General features: G+C 41.8%; 3 non-coding genes across 3 annotated transcripts; 1 reads left to right on the plus strand and 2 right to left on the minus strand.

The window, feature by feature from the left end:
• The first annotated feature begins 1,263 nt into the window (after positions 1-1,263).
• Positions 1,264-1,337, plus strand: trnat-agu (transfer RNA threonine (anticodon AGU)). Its single transcript has one exon. It is a non-coding gene; the product is annotated as a tRNA-Thr (tRNA).
• A 1,012-nt stretch (positions 1,338-2,349) lies between these two features.
• trnal-aag (transfer RNA leucine (anticodon AAG)) lies at positions 2,350-2,431 on the minus strand. The gene has a single exon. It is a non-coding gene; the product is annotated as a tRNA-Leu (tRNA).
• A 2,764-nt stretch (positions 2,432-5,195) lies between these two features.
• trnal-aag (transfer RNA leucine (anticodon AAG)) lies at positions 5,196-5,277 on the minus strand. The gene has a single exon. It is a non-coding gene; the product is annotated as a tRNA-Leu (tRNA).
• Positions 5,278-20,080: the final 14,803 nt, after the last annotated feature.

The raw sequence follows: 20,080 nt of genomic DNA on the forward strand, positions 1-20,080 counted from the left end.
ACAGCCTGCAACTGTTTCTTTGTGCCCGCAGGAGATCTGAATCCCCAGAGATTGGATGAGTATTCAACTTCACTGCATTACTGCTCGAGAATTCAATTGTTATCCCAACAAGAGTTATGTACTTGTTTTGAGTATCTAATGTAGAAGTTATAACCAAGTTCAATTACGAAACGGTCTAAATGAATGATATACTGAATGTATGTCCTCTTGATATATGTAACTCTTTGTAACTGACTGAATATATATCTTTTGTATTCTGATAACCCTCTCGATAAGATCTGTTTATATGCATATTCTATGTATTAATAAATGTATCCTCGTGTATTAGTACCTGTGTGTGCGTTGTTTGAGTTATATTGCATGGTTGGATTCTAAAGCCATCAAAAGAATCAATTTTGTGATTTACTGCTACAATTAATAATTGTCCAAGTAAATGCCCAAACCCTACAGAAGCATGCAAGAAAATGTGATCATTACCTATTGAATTTCCCACCGGCGTGGAGTTTGAATTCACAACCATGAGACTCAGTGTTCAAGAGTCACAGAAGAGGTCAGCCTGGTCTTCAGTTTGCCAACGATAAGCTCCGGCAGTGCTCCTCTGTAAAGCAGATTGTTCGGATCGGTTATGTGGGACGGCACTTCGATACTAAGATCGTTTGCAGCACACGCATGGTTTCCCCCTTCACGCAAAAAACATAGACGAAGGAAACTCTCTTGTCTTGGGCTGCTGACTCCCGGATTTAAAGCGCTCTGGGAGCCAGCTATGTCTCTAACAAGCACACTATAAAGACAGGAATTACACTTTGCTCACGTCACGCATGGAATGGCGAGGCTACTTGTTCCAATATTATCTAGTCTCACCTCATATGGTGCCGATTCCTGGTTTTCATTTAAGAAAGAGCACTGCAAACACCGTAAACAGTGCAAAACGTGTGATGAAAGAAGTCTTTTCCCCCCTTTGTCTAAAGCGGAACACAGCGGAGTCATGCCGAGGGTTGTGAGATCAAGATTTCAGTGGAGCACTGTCGTCTACGTCTTTAGCTACATGAGTTGGACATCCTCTTGTACAGGGAAAGCAGATTGAGATCCTCTGACATGAAAAGTGACAGATAAAAGCTATTTCTCATCCTTTCTCTTAGTGGTGGAACTATCGCATGTAAATGAGGCAACTTGCAAGGCGAGCAGGCTCGGTGCACACCGAACGCAGATGTCTCAGAGCAGTAGAGACGTGTCCAAGTGGCTGTCAAAGGACAGCACTTTGTCGGCGCCGTGGCTTAGTTGGCTAAAGCGCCTGTCTAGTAAACAGGAGATCCTGGGTCCGATTCCCAGCGGTGCCTTTCTTCCTGTCTTACTGTACAGAATTTATCCTTATGGGCAAATCCCATGCCTTTTAATTCAGGTGAATGCAAGTGTCCGTTTCCTTTCTGGAACAACTTGTTTTGAAAGAAATCTATACAGCTTGCGAAAGATGAAACACAAATCTTGCTTATCAGTGAAGAAGAGGTACTCCCAGCAGGCCAGCTAATACCAGCAAAAAATTTTTTTCACCCTAACCCAGAGAATGGAGAAAAGCGAGGCGCCTGTGGCTCTGCAGTGTAATCAGTTCGCGAGTTCGGCGGTTAGCTGAAAGAGTGGTAAATGGAGCTCGCCCCAGCCCGTCCTTATTCTTTTAAAGAGGATAAAAAATTAACTTCGCCGCCATTACTACCAGCTTTAAAAGACTGCCATGGGCACGGAAAAAAACACACTACAGATGACTTTTCTGGAACCGAAGCAGAGATTCCTTTACAACCAACTGATAAAGCTCAGCCAGTGAATACTGTTAACAGAATGTGAAAGCACGATCAACTTTGTAACTGCAACCACAGGAAAAACAGCAAGAAGCAGGCTCCATTCCCCATTTAAATCTGTCGTGCGAGGCATGCTTTTTGCACGCATGAAGTAAATCCCACGATTGCTTTTGAACTTGGACAAAGTACTTCCAAAGGAGCGCTATGCGCAAAGATTTAACAAGCTCAACCCCCGCCGACGATTTGGTGTGAAGAAGCAGAACATTCAAGTTTCACAGACAGAAGCAGCACGCCAGCACAGCCAACATTAAAACGGAGGGCACACTACGATTTGCATTGACACAAAAGTGATCTGGGCAGACATCGTTCCCTACATAACGCAAAAAGTGGCAAAGCGCTTTTAGGTTGAGAGGACGCAAGAAGGTTTTTGTTTTGTGCCTTGATGTCAAGCTGAGAAAGTATCTTTAAACACTTTGCTTAGTTTCTCGAGAGACTGCCAAAAAGCAGTTCCCTCCCTTTCGTCTGAAGCCAGCTGAAAGGGGGTCTCGACAGAAGCACCTGGCAGCGGTGGGATTCGAACCCACGCCCCCGAAGAGACTGGAGCCTTAATCCAGCGCCTTAGACCGCTCGGCCACGCTACCCGCTGTGCACTGTTTCTTTGTCTCATTACTTGGCCGGAGGAAGCCGGGTGGGTTTTGCTCTTGTCGCCCGACTTAGTGGCGTTATGACCGTGGAACTGACTGCACCTGCTTTTTCTGAGATGCTTCCCCTCTCATGGCGAGATCTCGACTTCTTTAACACCTCTGGATAAAGATCTTCTGTGGAGCAGGTTTCAGACCTCTGCGTACAGCACCCTTGATGTCATTTTATTTTTACAGCAGCCGCATCCGGAAAGTTGTGTCTTTTACGTTTTATTTGAACAACAAAACTACATACAATACAAACAAGAGCACATATAACGTATCAAGAAAATCGTCAGGGGCACATGCTATAATACAATTACACTTTATGAAAAACGATTACACAAGGTAAATAAAGATAAGGTCCGCACAGCTTGTTCTTACATTTCGAAAGAGTCCGTAAATACCCCTTTACGTCTATTTTGAACTGTTCAAATGTAGGACTCTTCCCAGACCATTTCACTTTATACCACATTCCTAAACGAGGATGCTTCTCCTGTTTTAGAACTATTTTGGGCGGTATGGCTTATACAGCACACCCACAGTATTCTAATGGTGGACTGCAGATCTGTGCTATAGTTCAGTCGAATTCAAAGGATCCAGCAATCGTACTGGATTTGTCTGGGATTCTGAAATGTCTCTTGCAAAAGTATTTGGGTTTGCTTGAACCTTTGATAAAAAAAGTGATCTGATCTGAGACTACCCAGCTTACAATCTCTGAGGTAGTTGTCACTAAACTCGGACGTGATGTGGCACACATGTGCCATGTGCCTTTACTTTTGTAAAAAACTGGTATCGGGAAAAGTTTCTTAATATTTCTTTTGATTAGCATGCAAGAAAATGTGATCATTACCTATGGAATTTCCCACCAGCGTGGAGCTTGAATTCACAACCTAGAAACTCAGTGTTCAAGAGTCACAGAAGAGGTCAGCCTGGTCTTCAGTTTGCCAACGATAAGCTCCGGCAGTGCTCCTCTGTAAAGCAGATTGTTCGGATCGGTTATGTGGGACGGCACTTCGATACTAAGATCGTTTGCAGCACACGCATGGTTTCCCCCTTCACGCAAAAAACATAGACGAAGGAAACTCTCTTGTCTTGGGCTGCTGACTCCCGGATTTAAAGCGCTCTGGGTGCCAGCTATGTCTCTAACAAGCACACTATAAAGACAGGAATTACACTTTGCTCACGTCACGCATGGAATGGCGAGGCTACTTGTTCCAATATTATCTAGTCTCACCTCATATGGTGCCGATTCCTGGTTTTCATTTAAGAAAGAGCACTGCAAACACCGTAAACAGTGCAAAACGTGTGATGAAAGAAGTCTTTTCCCCCCTTTGTCTAAAGCGGAACACAGCGGAGTCATGCCGAGGGTTGTGAGATCAAGATTTCAGTGGAGCACTGTCGTCTACGTCTTTAGCTACATGAGTTGGACATCCTCTTGTACAGGGAAAGCAGATTGAGATCCTCTGACATGAAAAGTGACAGATAAAAGCCATTTCTCATCCTTTCTCTTAGTGGTGGAACTATCGCATGTAAATGAGGCAACTTGCAAGGCGAGCAGGCTCGGTGCACACCGAACGCAGATGTCTCAGAGCAGTAGAGACGTGTCCAAGTGGCTGTCAAAGGACAGCACTTTGCCGGTGCCGTGGCTTAGTTGGCTAAAGCGCCTGTCTAGTAAACAGGAGATCCTGGGTCCGATTCCCAGCGGTGCCTTTCTTCCTGTCTTACTGTACAGAATTTATCCTTATGGGCAAATCCCATGCCTTTTAATTCAGGTGAATGCAAGTGTCCGTTTCCTTTCTGGAACAACTTGTTTTGAAAGAAATCTATACAGCTTGCGAAAGATGAAACACAAATCTTGCTTATCAGTGAAGAAGAGGAACTCCCAGCAGGCCAGCTAATACCAGCAAAGTTTTTTTTCACCCTAACCCAGAGAATGGAGAAAAGCGAGGCGCCCGTGGCTCTGCAGTGTAATCAGTTCGCGAGTTCGGCGGTTAGCTGAAAGAGTGGTAAATGGAGCTCGCCCCAGCCCGTCCTTATTCTTTTAAAGAGGATAAAAAATTAACTTCGCCGCCATTACTACCAGCTTTAAAAGACTGCCATGGGCACGGAAAAAAACACACTACAGATGACTTTTCTGGAACCGAAGCAGAGATTCCTTTACGAACCAACTGATAAAGCTCAGCCAGTGAATACTGTTAACAGAATGTGAAAGCACGATCAACTTTGTAACTGCAACCACAGGAAAAACAGCAAGAAGCAGGCTCCATTCCCCATTTAAATCTGTCGTGCGAGGCATGCTTTTTGCACGCATGAAGTAAATCCCACGATTGCTTTTGAACTTGGACAAAGTACTTCCAAAGGAGCGCTATGCACAAAGATTTAACAAGCTCAACCCCCGCCGACGATTTGGTGTGAAGAAGCAGAACATTCAAGTTTCACAGACAGAAGCAGCACGCCAGCACAGCCAACATTAAAACGGAGGGCACACTACGATTTGCATTGACGCAAAAGTGATCTGGGCAGACATCGTTCCCTGCATAACGCAAAAAATGGCAAAGCGCTTTTGGGTTGAGAAGACGCAAGAAGGTTTTTGTTTTGTGCCTTGATGTCAAGCTGAGAAAGTATCTTTAAACACTTTGCTTAGTTTCTCGAGAGACTGCCAAAAAGCAGTTCCCTCCCTTTCATCTGAAGCCAGCTGAAAGGGGGTCTCGACAGAAGCACCTGGAAGCGGTGGGATTCAAACCCACGCCCCTGAAGAGACTGGAGCCTTAATCCAGTGCCTTAGACCACTCGGCCACACTACCCGCTGCATGCTGTCTCTTTATCTCATTACTTGCCTGGAGGAAGCCTGGTGGGTTTTGCTCTTGTCGCCCGACTTAGTGGCGTTATGACCGTGGAACCGACTGCACCTGCTTTTTCTGAGATGCTTCCCCTCTCATGGCGAGATCTCGACTTCTTTAACACCTCTGGATAAAGATCTTCTGTGGAGCAGGTTTCAGACCTCTGCGTACAGCACCCTTGATGTCATTTTATTTTTACAGCAGCCGCATCTGGAAAGTTGTGTCTTTTACGTTTTATTTGAACAACAAAACTACATACAATACAAACAAGAGCACATATAACGTATCAAGAAAACCATCAAGGGGACATGCTATAATACAATTACACTTTATGAAAAACGATTACACAAAGGTATTCGGGTTTGCTTGAACCTTTAAAAAAAAGTGATCTGAAACTACCCAGCTTACAATCTCTGAGGTAGTTGTCACTAAACTCGGACGTAATGTGTGTAATTGTGTCGAAACCCAAAACAGTAACATAGTTAAGAGTAAATGCCTCCTAATAGCTAGCAAGCGCTCCTAGTTAGTAAAGTTGTTTGTGTCCCTGCCAGTCACGCGGGAAACCGGGGTTTGATTGCCGACGGGGAGACAGCTAGTTTTTTTATGACCAGATTCCAGTCTTTAATGCTGTGTGTGAGAGTTTACGTAACTTTCCTTTTCTCACATTTTCTGACGACTATTCCGAAGGAGCGCCCTGTCAACTCCTAATACTTTTCAAAAATCTGCCTGCATGTTTGATTAGTTTTGTTTTACTTAGAAAATGTTCAATATCGATCATAACTAAAGAAAATTATGATCAGAAACAAAAACAAAATGTTGAAGATGCAACTCGATCTTGAATCAGAGCTGGGTGACATGGGCTAACTTGTCCTGCACTGATCAGACTAATTGAAATGGTCTGATTCAGAGCCTGTGCAGCTTGTACTAATACAACAACGCCAGTATTGAACCCTCAGCACCATACTGACTACTGAGCACAAGTTCAGCTGCTCTCCAGCTTTGTTACGCATGTTTTTTTATTGCAAATGGAGCTGATCTCCAGACAGTACAGTGTTAGTCAGCAGCCTCTACTAGTAATACATCGCCCCTGTCCAAAATCTCTAGGTAAAAAAAACACATTTTATACATTTGTCTGTTTAAAGATATAATCTCTTTAAAAAAGACAAAGGGTTTGTGTGTCAATTGTTTCGAATTAATTTCGAACGCAAAGAAAAGTAGTTTTCTTCCAAGAAATCACACATTTGTCGCATCCTCCATACTATACTTCTCTCTTGTAGTAGTAAAGCATTTTGATTTAAACTGAACAATATATTAAATGTTTCATCTATACACTTACGATTAACATAGGCAGCCTTGAACGGATTGCGGAAATCAAATATACAGATGGATTCAGAGTGTGCTTTCCAACTTTTGTGTAACATTTTCCTTTGATAGGGCCGAGTTGTTTTTAAAATCTGGATTAAATAAAAAGGAGTGACGTCAGTGTAAAACAGCTTTCCTTCATGGGGAACAGCAGTTGTGTTCCATATTTCTAATTATTTTGGTTTCAAGATAGCAATTTAGTATGAAACATAAAAGCCAGCTGGATAAATCTGTTACACGTCATTTACAATGGTCTTTCAACTAATAGCCCGTGCAGGGATCAAACCCCAACTGTTGTTGCGAGTTGCATAAGGCTCTGCAACATGCAGATGAGAAACTAACCTCCGCTTCTTCATTATATACACAGTGAGCTATATTTGCGAGTCTACTGCCCCCTGCGGGCTCTGTATTTGATTGCGGTACAAGACCGGCCGTGGAGATAAAGTGAGACGGGTGTGTACATTAAAAGGCTCATAGGGTCCCTGGGAAGGCTCAAACCACCACCCTTTTTGTTAACAACCGAGCCACAAAGACTCATGTACAGCTTAACACTCCTCGGTCTCAGTGAAAGTGATACACTCCGTAAAATTTCTGGAGAATCATTTGTCAGTTTCCCTACGGGATTAATAAAGTATTATCTATCTCTCTTAAAGGAAAATCGCCAACAGTGGCCGATATCTATTGGAGTTTTTTTCATTCTATACTGCAATTTCTGAAGGGTACAGGCTTGGAGAATTGGACCTTATGGTGAAGGCTGCGGGCTCAGCAGCAGCAGAACCTGATCAGTATCGGTTGACTCCGATATACTTTGACAACTTAACTTCTGGATTTAGAGACATTTACCTTAGTGTCGGTATACTAAGATGTTTTGGTAACGAGGAAGGACGGACAAAGCAAATTGGCAGAATGTGTGCTATTTTGTTGACTACAAGTCCTCACATGCCAGAGGGTCTATATTAAAAAAAAACGTAACAGTATAATCTCTTGTACTTCACAATTTAATAGTGTCTGTTACATTGTGTCTCACACCTCAGTCTCAGAATTGTGAGACAAGTTTGTAATCAGGAGGGAGGGCAATAGCAATTCAGCAGAAATTGCATTCACCTTTTCCCAATGCATTTTCACATGCCATTTTCTCACATGCTCAGAGGGTCATATTTTTAAAATGGTATCATAAAATGTCCTGAAGTTCAGGATTTTGACAGTCTGTATATTGTGTCTCACACCTTGATGTCAGAAATATGAGATGATTTTAAAATCAGGAGGGAGGGCCCTAGAATATAGCAAACATTGCATTGCATTGACAATGTATTCTCTCGTGCCATGTTCAGAGGGTCGTATTTAAAAAACGGTACAGTAAAATGTCCTGAAGTTCAGGATTTTGATAGTCTTTTCCATTGTCTCTCACACATCTGTGTCAGAATTTTTAGACATTTTCATAACCAGGAGGTAGGTTCGATCACCCTCTGCTCATCCTCAGTTAACCATATAGTCTCATATGCCATGTTCTAAATGTCCCATTTAAAACTGCTATATTAAAATTTCTTGTAAAATGCAAGAGTTTGAGACTTTTTATGATCAGAAGGCAAGGTCGTGGAAAATATGCAGGAAGTGCCAGTGAATTTACATTTTGCCTTTGTCTTATTTACTCGTGGTATAACATGCCAGTTTGTTTTATTGTGAGTTGTGTTTCTGAAATGTGTTTCATACAAAAATGCAATTTGGACAGTCTCTACTTACATATTCCCCTTTACTGAGGAAATGTACAATAATACATCCGGAGAAGTATTTTTAAAAATGACTGTAGAGAGCCATCTACAGGCGAAAGACGACATAACATCACAGCAGTCGCATTTAAGATGGAACGAAAAACACAAAGCAGCAGCTGGCGAATAAGAAGCCAACTTCAGCCTTGTTAATGCAATAGCATTAGGTGAGGTGGAAAAATATTTCTTGCTCTGAATCTTAACATTTTTATAGGAGGTGTTCTAGGACCTCTTGCCTCAGAAAAAAAACTGCCAGTACATCACTTATTTCTACTCCATCAATAGCAGCAGTGTTATCAGTACTGAGCCCTAAATGTAGGTCCTATCATCATATAAAAAGTCGAAAGTATCGACTGCATTCAACTGATAAAATGTATCTTCTATGAAAGTTATATCTTTATCCAAAATACATCGGAAACAAATTTGCACGTTTTTTGGGGGGGATCCTGAAGACTGAGACTCAAGACTCAAAACTTTTTTTTCCTTCTTTCCAGGAGGAAGGATTATTCAGATGCAAACATTGTCCCAAAATCGATGTACTCTTCAATGATATTCAAATCCTCAAATTCTTCATCTGAATGTCGATATTGAAATATGATATCGTACAAATTGTGGTTTTCTTTTTAAAGCAAATTTTATGCTTTAAATTAAATAAATTGTATTTATTATGAATGTGCCGGAATTTTTTCAGTACTTTAGAGGGTTCTGCCATTTTAGATGTTATGCTGTTCCTGTCTGATTTATCAAATGTGTCATTTAAATCTCCCGTCTTTTCTATATCAGCCTGAAGGCCTTGAAGTAAAGATTGCAATTCATCCAAAAATGCAATTCATCCAAAAAAAGTTTCCCACTGGTGATACATACAAGGAAATGAATGTACATTTTCCCCCCAAATCAACAAATTTAAAATCAAATAACTCCCTCATCTGCAGGTGGAGAGAATAATGTCAGAATAAATACAGGTTTAAAAGTCAGGAGCATTGATAGTCCTATTTTAAAATGACACTAAAATGCTCACAATATATTAAAAAGCTCTGTAAAATAATAAAAAAATTAAAAAAGGTAAAAAGAAATAATACACAGTTATAAAGCTCAGGAATTATCAATGGGAACTTACAATGGGTTGATATGATTTAAAAAATAAAATATTTGAAAAAATCCACTTACAATATGCTAAAAATGGCAAGAATACTTAAAACAGGTTTTAAAATTTTTAAAAAATAAAACAAGTTAAAAATAAATACTAAATGGGTTTAAAATTCAGGAATGTGATTGGTCAGATGCTTACAATGAGTGTTGCTGGTGTTTCGTGTGATTTACTGAAATGAAAAAATATTCAATTTAAAAACGGCAAGAGCTCGTATGAAAAAAAAGTTCTTAAGTATCTTTGTTGTAAGAGCTGCACCAGAACTAGTGTATTCATATACATCAGAAAAGTAGCTGAACGTGACTGGTTTATATTCAGTTATATGCATTGGGGACGAAAAGGAGACTTACATGGATTTTATTAGGTTTTAGGAATCAGAACATTTATTTTTACACATTTATGCCTACGAGCAGAAATAACTTCCTGCTTTCAGCGCTTTTATTGTTTCTGCTTGTAACCTCGAACAGAGAAACCTAGTACTGACTCACAGAAACGCCCCGGAGTTTCTGTGTTTCTGGGATTTAAGAGGGATGTACTGTATGAAGACAGTAAAGGGAGTTTTTTTTTCCCGCTGTAGAGTATGAAGGCGGTTTGATGAGTCTGGAGGGAGGAGACGAGCATTCCGCACGGGGAGCGCAGAACAACGAGTTTCACCTGCAGCTCGCCGAGTCCTGTCCTATATAACCGCTGAGCCTGGGACACACTGAGTCTCTAACCAGTGTTTGAGATGTAAAGGGTTAAACCCAGAAGTCGAGAGTGGAGTTTTTTTATAAGTGTAAGATTAAGGGAATAGGGTTTTGGTGGGTTTGGTGCACAGCAGAGGTTTCGGTTTAGGTTTAGTTTGCTTTTGAAACATTTGTAACGGCCATGGCGGCCTGTAGGGTCGGCATGCACCGTTACTTTTGCTCACTTTTGGTGTATAAGGGTGGTGAGGGTTCGGCTCACTCGGGTGATATTTCACGGTTGGACTTTTCAAGGAAGGTGTTACAGAAAGGATTAAGGCATTAGATGTCAAATGCTTAATCACTTTGCTGAAGGGAATTGGTTTTGACATTAGTTTCAATCGGCGAAGTTACTGGAACAATTTTGGATAAAAATAGAGTAGAAAAAAAGATGTGGGCCTGATTAGAATGTTTGAATGGCAGAAGCTGATGGATCTTTCTAATGTGGTGTGAGCCTGGTCAGTACCTGGCTGGGAGACCTCCTGGGAAAAACCAAGGTTGCTGCTGGAAGAGGTGTTAGTGGGGCCAGCAGGGGGCACTCACCCTGTGGTCTGTTTGGGTCCTAATGCCCCAGTATAGTGACGGGGACACTATACTGTAAACAGGCGCCGTCCTTCGGATGAGATGTAAAACTGAGGTCCTGACTCTCTGTGGTCATTAAAAATCCCAGGGCGTTTCTCGAAAAGAGTAGGGGTGTAACCCCGGTGTCCTGGCCAAATTTCCAATTGGCCCTCACCAATCATGGCCTCCTAATAATCCCCCCCTATGAATTGGCTACATTACTCTGCTTTCCTCCCCACTGAGAGCAGATGTGTGGTGAGCGTTCTGGCGCACTATGGCTGCCGTCGCATCATCCAGGTGGATGCTGCACATTGGTGGTGGTGGAGGGGAGTCCCCATTACCTGTAAAGCGCTTTGAGTGGAGTGTCCAGAAAAGCGCTGTATAAGTGTAAGCAATTATTATTAATTAATAGGACTGTGATTGTTCGCATGTTTAATGAGATGGTGATGAAGGAAGATGTTGTGACATGGTTGTCTAAGTATTGTTTAGTGAAAGGTGAGCTTCAGAAAGTCTTGGATGATGATGGCATCTGGAACTGTGCATGGAGAGTACCTGTTTCATTGCATGAAGACAAAAAATGGTTATGGTGGATTTAAACACATTCCTTCTTTGATTGGATTAGGTGAAAATAGAGGCCTTGTGTTCTACCAAGGGCAGCCAAAACCGTGCAGGAGATGTGGGGAGCTGGGTCACTTTGTGGATGCCTGTACAAAGGTGGTGTGTGGTAAGTGCAAGGAAATTGGACATGCATATACTGAATGTACAAGCGTGAGGAAATGTAATCTCTGTGAGTGTGAAGGTCATGTGTTTAAAGACTGTCCAAATTCCTTTGCAAATAGAACAAAACTGGGAAGACCAATGCTCTTCCAATAGCCTGCCACCTGTGGAGACTGAAAGTGCTCAAATGAAATGTACAGAACAGAGGGTGCAGTCTAAAAGAGACATTAGATTTAGAAAATGATTTAACTCAGAAGAGCAGAAGAGTGAGGGAAGATCATTTTCCAAGTCCTCAGGTAGGTTCTCCCATGGGTTTAGATGTCTCCAATATATGTGATCTTACTGACCAAGCTTTAGAACCAGAGACTCAAGGAAGGCAGGTGGAGATATATCCTATGGATTGTGGGGGTGGTGGAGGAGGAGACAATTAAAGCAAAAGGGGGGGGAGGCCTGTATAGTAGGTGTCACCTACTGAATGATTGTAGCCAGAGCTTTAAGTCTCCCCTGGTCCTACTTAATTATGGCTCTTAATATTGTGTCCATAAATGTGAGAAGCATTCGCTCCAAGTTAAGGGCAAGGAATATACTATCTTTTGTGAGGAAGGTAAATGCTGATATTGTGTTGTTACAGGAGTGTGGGTTACCCTTTAAAAACGGCTATAAGGATATGGAAGAACTGGGGACATTGGGCCCATCAATCTGGAGTGGGTCCAAAGAAAATAAATCTGATGGTATAGCTGTTCTAATTAAAAATAAGATGGTAGAGGTACGTCAGCACCTTGTAGTGAAACCAGGGAGAGCACTGGTGGTGTATCTGGGTTTCATGAATGTCTAATTTAAACTCTTAAATATATATTGTCTGAGTTGCTCACATGACAGATATGTCCTAATTCAGGAACTGAGTATATTGATTGGGATGGGATTTTAATTCTCTTTTAGAAAGAGAAGGCAGAATGAGGGGCGAGAGGCGGGTCCAATTTGATAAATCATCAATATTATTGCAAACATTATGTAAAGATTTTAAACTGAAAGATGGCTTCAAACTTCATAGTCAGGGGAGGGCAGGTTTCACATGGGACTAGTCTAATGGGACCCAAGCCTCACGCATTTTGTTTGATACGTGATTTTACTTGCACGACCGCAGGCCTAACCCCTGTTTTTTTTTCTCTGACCATTGTCTGCTGTCATGTACAATTTCTATTCCAACAGCTGTTACTGTGGGGAAGGGTGTGTGGAAGCTTGATATTTTGCTTCTGGAAGGTGAGGAAGTGACGCACAGGTTCAGGGAAAGATATAAGGAATGGCGGTCTTTGTATGACCTGTTTGACACAAGAGCACAGTGGCCGACCCTGCGCTCTGACCCCCAGCTTCTCTCCCTGTCTGTGTGTCTCATGGAGTTAGAAAGACTACAAGCTGTGCAAACTTCCAAATCTTTAACATCATTTCAAGGGTGTATGATAGATCATTCACAAGATCAAATGGCTGTTTATTATTGTAAGAACTGTAGTTATCTACTGTTCTTTTTACTCTTTTGCTTGCATTATACAGCCGTTAAGTGCATTTAGAACCTAAGAGATACCCAACTGATTAACCTGTCTGATGAATGTTAAATGGGTTGTGACATTTGGCAAAGTTTTTTCTACTGCTTCTGATCTTATACAGTGGTCAGAATCTCTCATCCAAAAGCTGATGAGTGGGAGGGGGGGAAATTAGTGTGTAAAAAAACATTAAAGAGCATAAGGGTTTTCATCACATGGACTTGTTTGACTGTTTAGGATTAATGTTTTGGTGCCAGATCAATTAAAGGACAACAACCAGAAACACTGGTTCTCAGACTGAACGCATTCTCCTTCAATAATCTTTTTTACCAACAGGTGAGTGGAGTTGCCATGGCCACCAGAATGGGACCCAGCTATGCCAATATCTTTGTTGGCTGGGTAGAAGAACGCTTCTTCGCTTCCTACACTGGCTATGTCCCTGACCTCTACAAGCGATATATCGATGGCTGCGTCAGTGCCACCACATGCTCCAACGATCAGCTTAAGTGCTTCCTGCACCATTTCACCAACTTCCACCTGTCCCTCAAATATATGGTTAACATATCTTCCACTACTCTTCCGTTTCTGGACATCAACTTCTCCATCAACTACCCCAGACTCTCCACTTCTGTTTATTACAAACCCACGGATTCACACAGCTATCTCTTGTTTTCACTCCAAACATACTAAAAATTCTCTCCCTTTTTCACAGTTCCTTCGGCTACAACAAATATGCAGCAACGACATCGACTTCCAGAATCAAACCCTCAAAATCTACTCCTTTTTCATCAACAGAGGATACCCCAGCAGTGTTATTGACAGGGCCCTTGCCCGAGCCAAAAACACCCCTTGGACCATCAACCCAATCAGGAACTCCCACCATAACAACCGCATTCCTTTGGTGCTTCCCTAACACACTTCCTATCCCCAGGACTGTTAACGACAACTTTTCCATCCTACAGGATGATCCCTCCATTGGGGCCCTCTTTTCTGACCGCCCCATCATCTCATATTGGCAATCACCTAATCTGCGCAACCTTCGTGTTCACAGCTCCCTTGACCGCTCTCAGCAACCATCCACACCAGGTACTTTCCCCTGCAACAGAGCTCGCTGTATCGCCTGCAAGTACACATCCAACACCACACTCATTCAACGCACCTCAGGACAATTCTGGATCACCCAGATGGCATCTTGTACCTCCAGCAACCTTATTTACTGTATCTCTTGCAGTAAATGCCCAGTTTCTCTCTATATTGGAGAAACAGGAAGGAGACTTGGAGACCGCTTCAGAAAACATGTCAGGGCTGTGAAGATTGAAGATCTCTCCAAAAACCACTGTTTCTCATTTCACCTCTGATGGCCATGACCACTCTAATCTCTACGTCTGTGTTCTCAAAGATGGTTTTCTGAACTCATACATTAGTAAGACTACTGAAACCAAACTTATCCTGCAGCTAGGATCACACCTTCCCCCTTCTCTAAACGACAGACTACTATTCTACTAAGTTTTTCTCCATTCATTGGAAGTTTCATTTCACACCTCTCAACACCTTTTCTGACTTCACACCTCTTGTTTGGCCTCTCTTTCTGTCCCCTGCTCCCGCCTCTCACTCCTCCTCCCTCCCAGCCTTTGTTCTCCCACTACATTACCTTTGCCTACTGCCTTCTCTCTCTCACACCTGAAGAATGCTCCACGGCCGAAACATTGTTTTCTCTCTTCTTTTTTTCAGCATGGAATAAACCTATTACTTGTTCCTTAACAACCGGAAACAATATCTTCGGTCTTTCCAGAGCTGTAAGTAGTCATTCCAAGTTTATTAACTTGTCTCTGTGCTTGTATGTACTCTTCAATAGCCACTGATGTTCTGTACAACAGCTATTTTTAAAAATAAATTTGCATTTTTTTGGACTGCTTTTAAAGAATTGGCACATTTGGCAGAGCGGCGGCTCTGTGGCTAAGGATCTGCACCTGTGGCTGGAAGGTTGCTGGTTAACATCCCACGGTCGGCAGAGGAATCCTACTCCATTGGGCTCCTGAACAAGGCCCTTAACCCCAACTGCTGCAGGGGTGCCGTATAAATGGCTGACCCTGCGCTCTGACCCCCAGCTTCTCTCCCTGTATGTGTGTCTCAAGGAGAGCAAGCTGGGATATGCAAAATAGGAATTTCTAATGCAAGAAATTGTATATGGTCAATACAGTGATCTTATCGTATTGGCACATGGTAATCTCCAAGGAACAAGTAATAGGTTTATTCCATGCTGAAAAGAGAAGAAGAAAACACAATGTTTTGACCATGGAGCCTTCTTCAGTTATGATTTGATTTTTTACAATCATACCCACACAAACTTTGCAATTTTAAAAAATCTTGCAAACACAACCCAGATATGTTGACTTTTAAAAAACAAAAACAATTTGGGGTATTTTTTTTAAGAAACACATACTTCTTTTCTAGTTTTTTATGTGGCTGTGACTGTCAGAAATCATCAGTGAAAAGGTATGCAGATCCTGTGCAGATGCAGGAGCAAGTAGTTATTGAGACAGGCGAAGAATCCAGACCGAGATTGTTAGGTGAAAGGTAGATCGAAATACTGGAAGTACAGAGAGAAGCAAACAATTCAAAACAGAAGGTAAGGTCCAAGGTCGAGAGGCAAAAGGGAGTTCAGTAACCAGTAAGCGAGATTCAGAGTAAACGCGAGGTAGAACTCTCAAAGAGAAGACTCAATACCGAGTAGCTGGAAGCGGGTTTGAATGGTTAAAACAGTGCTTTGCTGGTGGATTAACAAATGTTATTATTAACCCGCTGCTGGTACTGGTTAGTTCTTTTGTGAGTTGATCTCCCCTGGCTGGTGGTCGTGACAGTGACAGAATGCTGTTTTGTGATTGATGCTATATCAAAATATAGGGTCCCTCAAAAATTAAACACAGAAATAAAAACATTTAATGGACTGTTGCACTCCTACACTATTAATATCCAATGGGAGTTGAATTTCAATTATGTTTCCACTTCATTCAGATGTGTTCCCTATTTTTCAGGTTGTTGGCAATGCCACATGTTAAAGGAGGACAGAGGAGTAGGAGACCAGACCTCTGGTCAAGGGCTGGTGGAGTAGGGAATGAGATCAAAGAATTTCTGAAGTTTTCTAAGCAAGAAAAAAAAAATTAGGTGGCATGACAATATGTGGTCAACACTGTCAAACAGAGTCCTTGGAGAGGATTGCTCCAGCAACAGGAAATGGTTATCAGTATCTGGCATGAAGATAGAAAAAAAGTAAGAATCCAAGTGCTTAGGGCGCAAAAGGAGGTGAGTATTGGTAAGGATTCCAAACCAGATGACAGTACACAGTCTATAGTTAATATTTCAAGTCAAAGTGAGGGACATAGTTTGGAAGGCAACACAGAGCTTAGAAGTTCATCAGGAGATACAGAAGATGCATGGGCAGCACACGGCAGCACAGACAGTGGTGACATGTTTGAAGGGGAAAAAATCTGTGTAGAATCAGAAAAAAAGCCTGAAGAACACAGTGAATATTCCCAGGGGGCAAGCTCGTCTGGGACGTCACCTCAGGATAAAAGGGGATTAAGAAAGATTATGTCTGTGCCTAAAACTTTCCAAGTATGTCTGAAGGCTGAACAATGGAGAAAAATACCACCTCTAAAAGGTACATCTAAACTAAGATGACCATGGACCCATATCTTATATAGCGAGTTCAGGAAGATAAATCTTTGCTGCCCAATAGCCTTCAAATACCAATACATCAGGGAAGAGAACAGCAGAAAAAAAAAAATTTCTGATGATTAAAGCAGTCTGTACATTCAGTTCCTACCTTCAGTACCATCAGTTCCTGTAATGTAAAATACATAATGACAACAAGACACAAACCAATGGGCAATGATGACATCACAATTGATGTTGTACGAGTAGGGCAAATACAACACAGTGAAAGGGAAACAAAATTTCGAAGTCTGATTTCGAAAATTTATCTAAGGCTCACAAGCAAGTATTAAACACTTCAGCATTTACTGTTCGAATACCACACTTTGTCAAAACACTGCCGCTTCTTAAGCTAATAAGTAACGGTTTTTGAGCACGCATTGTGTTGTTAATGCTTATATTAAAAAAAGCATAAATTCACATAATGGAATTTGGACTGAACAAAGTAGTCCAGCCCCTTTACAACATTACATATCTACTGATTAAAGCTTAAAACTACAGCAGCAGGAGTAACAATAATGGCAACAACATGTTTGGAGTTCGGCATTTCATTTATTCTGCGGAAACATCTTATCGGAATGAACTGCCCGAAATAAAAGAGTAATTGCGGCTTCAGATCGTTATTACAGAGCATTGCGTTGTTCTGTTCATGCTGACTACACGCTTTAAATTTGTCATTTACTGTAAGCGTTGCTTTTCCAGGTTTTTCTGAAATTCCTCGCATTTGAGCCAGTACTAAAATATTTCATTCCCGTCGCTGAATACATCGTGGAAACGGTATTTGCAACGGAATGCTGTCACACATAAAACCTTTTTGTTATTCGGTTCTGAAGTTTGAAAATGAAAATAAAACGGGGGTCACTTCATAGGCTTGAAAGAAGTCCAAGCAGCATAAAAACCCGCGAATTCTCACAAATTGCACTGCGCTGCAACTTTCTTCTGCTGCTTTTATAAATCAGCCTTAAACATTTGAATGCATACCTTACCGCTGCTAATCACATTCACGTGTTTACGAAGCTTTTTTCTGTCCGTTATGTTTTTTGCTAAGTAGTTTCTCCGTTTTCCTCGTACTGTGATTGTCAGCGAGCACAACAAGACTGAAACAGTGTAAAAGCAGGTAAAAAAGACAGGGTAAAATGCCTGACTGTCGGGAGTGGGATTTGAATCCGTGCCTCTATTTGGAGAGCGAAACACAAAGCTTAAAAGACACGAAGCTGTGAATTTGCTGTTTTAAACTGCTCGACTATCCTGAAAAAATGTGTGCTGATTGCACCAGTCGCATCCGATTTTCCGTAACTTTAGGACGATTGATACGGCTGGACTAACACAATTTGTGGCGTTTAGCATGACATGGAAAACGGTACCGGAGCATTCGGGTCCGGACTACCAGACTCAGAAACAGTTTTTACCCCCGCACTATCAAACTATTAAACTCCCCGCCTCTCTCACTCTCACCTCACCTCTCACCTATGACCTGAACCTCACAGTGCCTTCTTTCTTACCAAAAACCCAAACACACATTGAAAATCTACCTCTACCATACATGTCAAAAAGCTCACCCCATCATTTCTATCCCTTTATTTCATTCTTTCGATGCATGTTTTTGCAGATAACCTGTTACCTTTTTGTTGTTTTGCACGCTGCCTGTTGTTTTTTGGACATCGGCTGTTGTCTCTGTCTTTCTTTTGTTATACAATTGTATTGTTGTTGTGTTTTTTTCTTTGTACTACTTATGTCCGAGAGCTAGCTAAATAGCATTTCGTTATACCATATACCTGCGTATGAGTATAATGACAATAAACTTGAACTTGAACTTTAAACTTGAACTTGAACTTGACATAGTCTTGCAGGCAGTATATTAATTTATCGTTAACTCGTTTAAAAAAACACGGTCTTCTCGTTCCTAAGTCAGATTTTTTTGTGCTTTCGAACGTTACTTCCAACCTGGACTGACAGCTCACCAGATCTGTTTGTGATCAGACCATGGAGTCGGGGGCTGTATCAAGCGCACGTTCCTTCCCAATGCTGAGGCGATCATTCGGAAGATGGGTGTGAAGAGAGACACGTTTTGTCGACTAAAAAGCAAGGCAGGATATGCAAGAACACTAATCACTTGCAACACTTATGTTCTTTTGTTATTGAGACTCCTACATTGCAAGTTTTTTTGAAGACCTTGAAACAGGCATGGGTGGGGTTTGAAACCACAATCTTCAGTTTACAAGACCAACACCTTACCACCTGGCCACTGCACCTTTGAGTAAATGTGGGAATAATGTTGTTCAAATGTTTTTTTTCTGAACCTGGTTTACATCGCCTGGAGGTAGCAACAACAATAAAAGGGATACTTAACAAGGAGATACGCCGTAGCAGTGTGACTCCAACAGATGCTCCTGAAGAGGCTGGAGGTTTAAGCCAGCTTCTTAGAGCGCTCGGCCGCGTTACTATCAACAGCGGCTCTTCAGCTCTTGTTGTTTGACCTAGTGGTTTTATAAGGCGTGGAAATGACCGCAACTTCGTTTTCTGAGATGCTTTCTCTCACGTGGTGAAATCTCGACCTCTTTGACATCTCTGGCTATAGTTCTTCTGTAGAGCACCTCTGCTTATAGTGCCCTTGAAGTCATTTTATTTTTACAGGAAGACGCATTCCCTAACGATCTCTCCTGTTTTAGAAATGCTTCATAAGGCGTGTTTGATTCAATGGACAAACAGTATACTAATTGTACAATGCAGATCTATGCGGCATTCGTACTGGATTTGACTGGGATTCTGAAATACTTCTTGAAAAGGTATTCAGATTTTCTTGAACCTATAATAAAAACACAGACCTGAAACTCCCTAGCTTCCAATCTCTAAAGTTGCTGTCCTTAAACTCGGACGTGATGTTCTGCAGACGTGCAGTGTCCCTTTACTCTCGTTGTTTTCAAAACGACCTCCGTTGTCGAGCGCAGTTAAAGTGGAACTGGCCTGACTGCACAGGAAAGTACGGAATGATAAAATGTTTCTACGGCTCAAAATGTCCCTTTAGACCCTCGTCATGTCTCTGTGAGGAACGGGTAGGTAGAGAGGTTTAACAGATGCTAATGATGTTTCACACGGGGTGTTACCTGTTGCAGTGTTTCAAAAGATGTGTTAGCGGACCACAGATTATCTTGAAAAGATTTGGGTTTGCACTGGCTGGGATTCAAACCTGACTCAATTATTTGGAAGGCGCCTGTACCACCAACGCACTTCCGAGAAGCA

The sequence above is a fragment of the Lepisosteus platostomus genome, chromosome 5, assembly GCF_059453375.1.
Source record: "Lepisosteus platostomus isolate fLepPlt1 chromosome 5, fLepPlt1.hap1, whole genome shotgun sequence".
Lineage (NCBI taxonomy): Eukaryota > Metazoa > Chordata > Actinopteri > Semionotiformes > Lepisosteidae > Lepisosteus > Lepisosteus platostomus.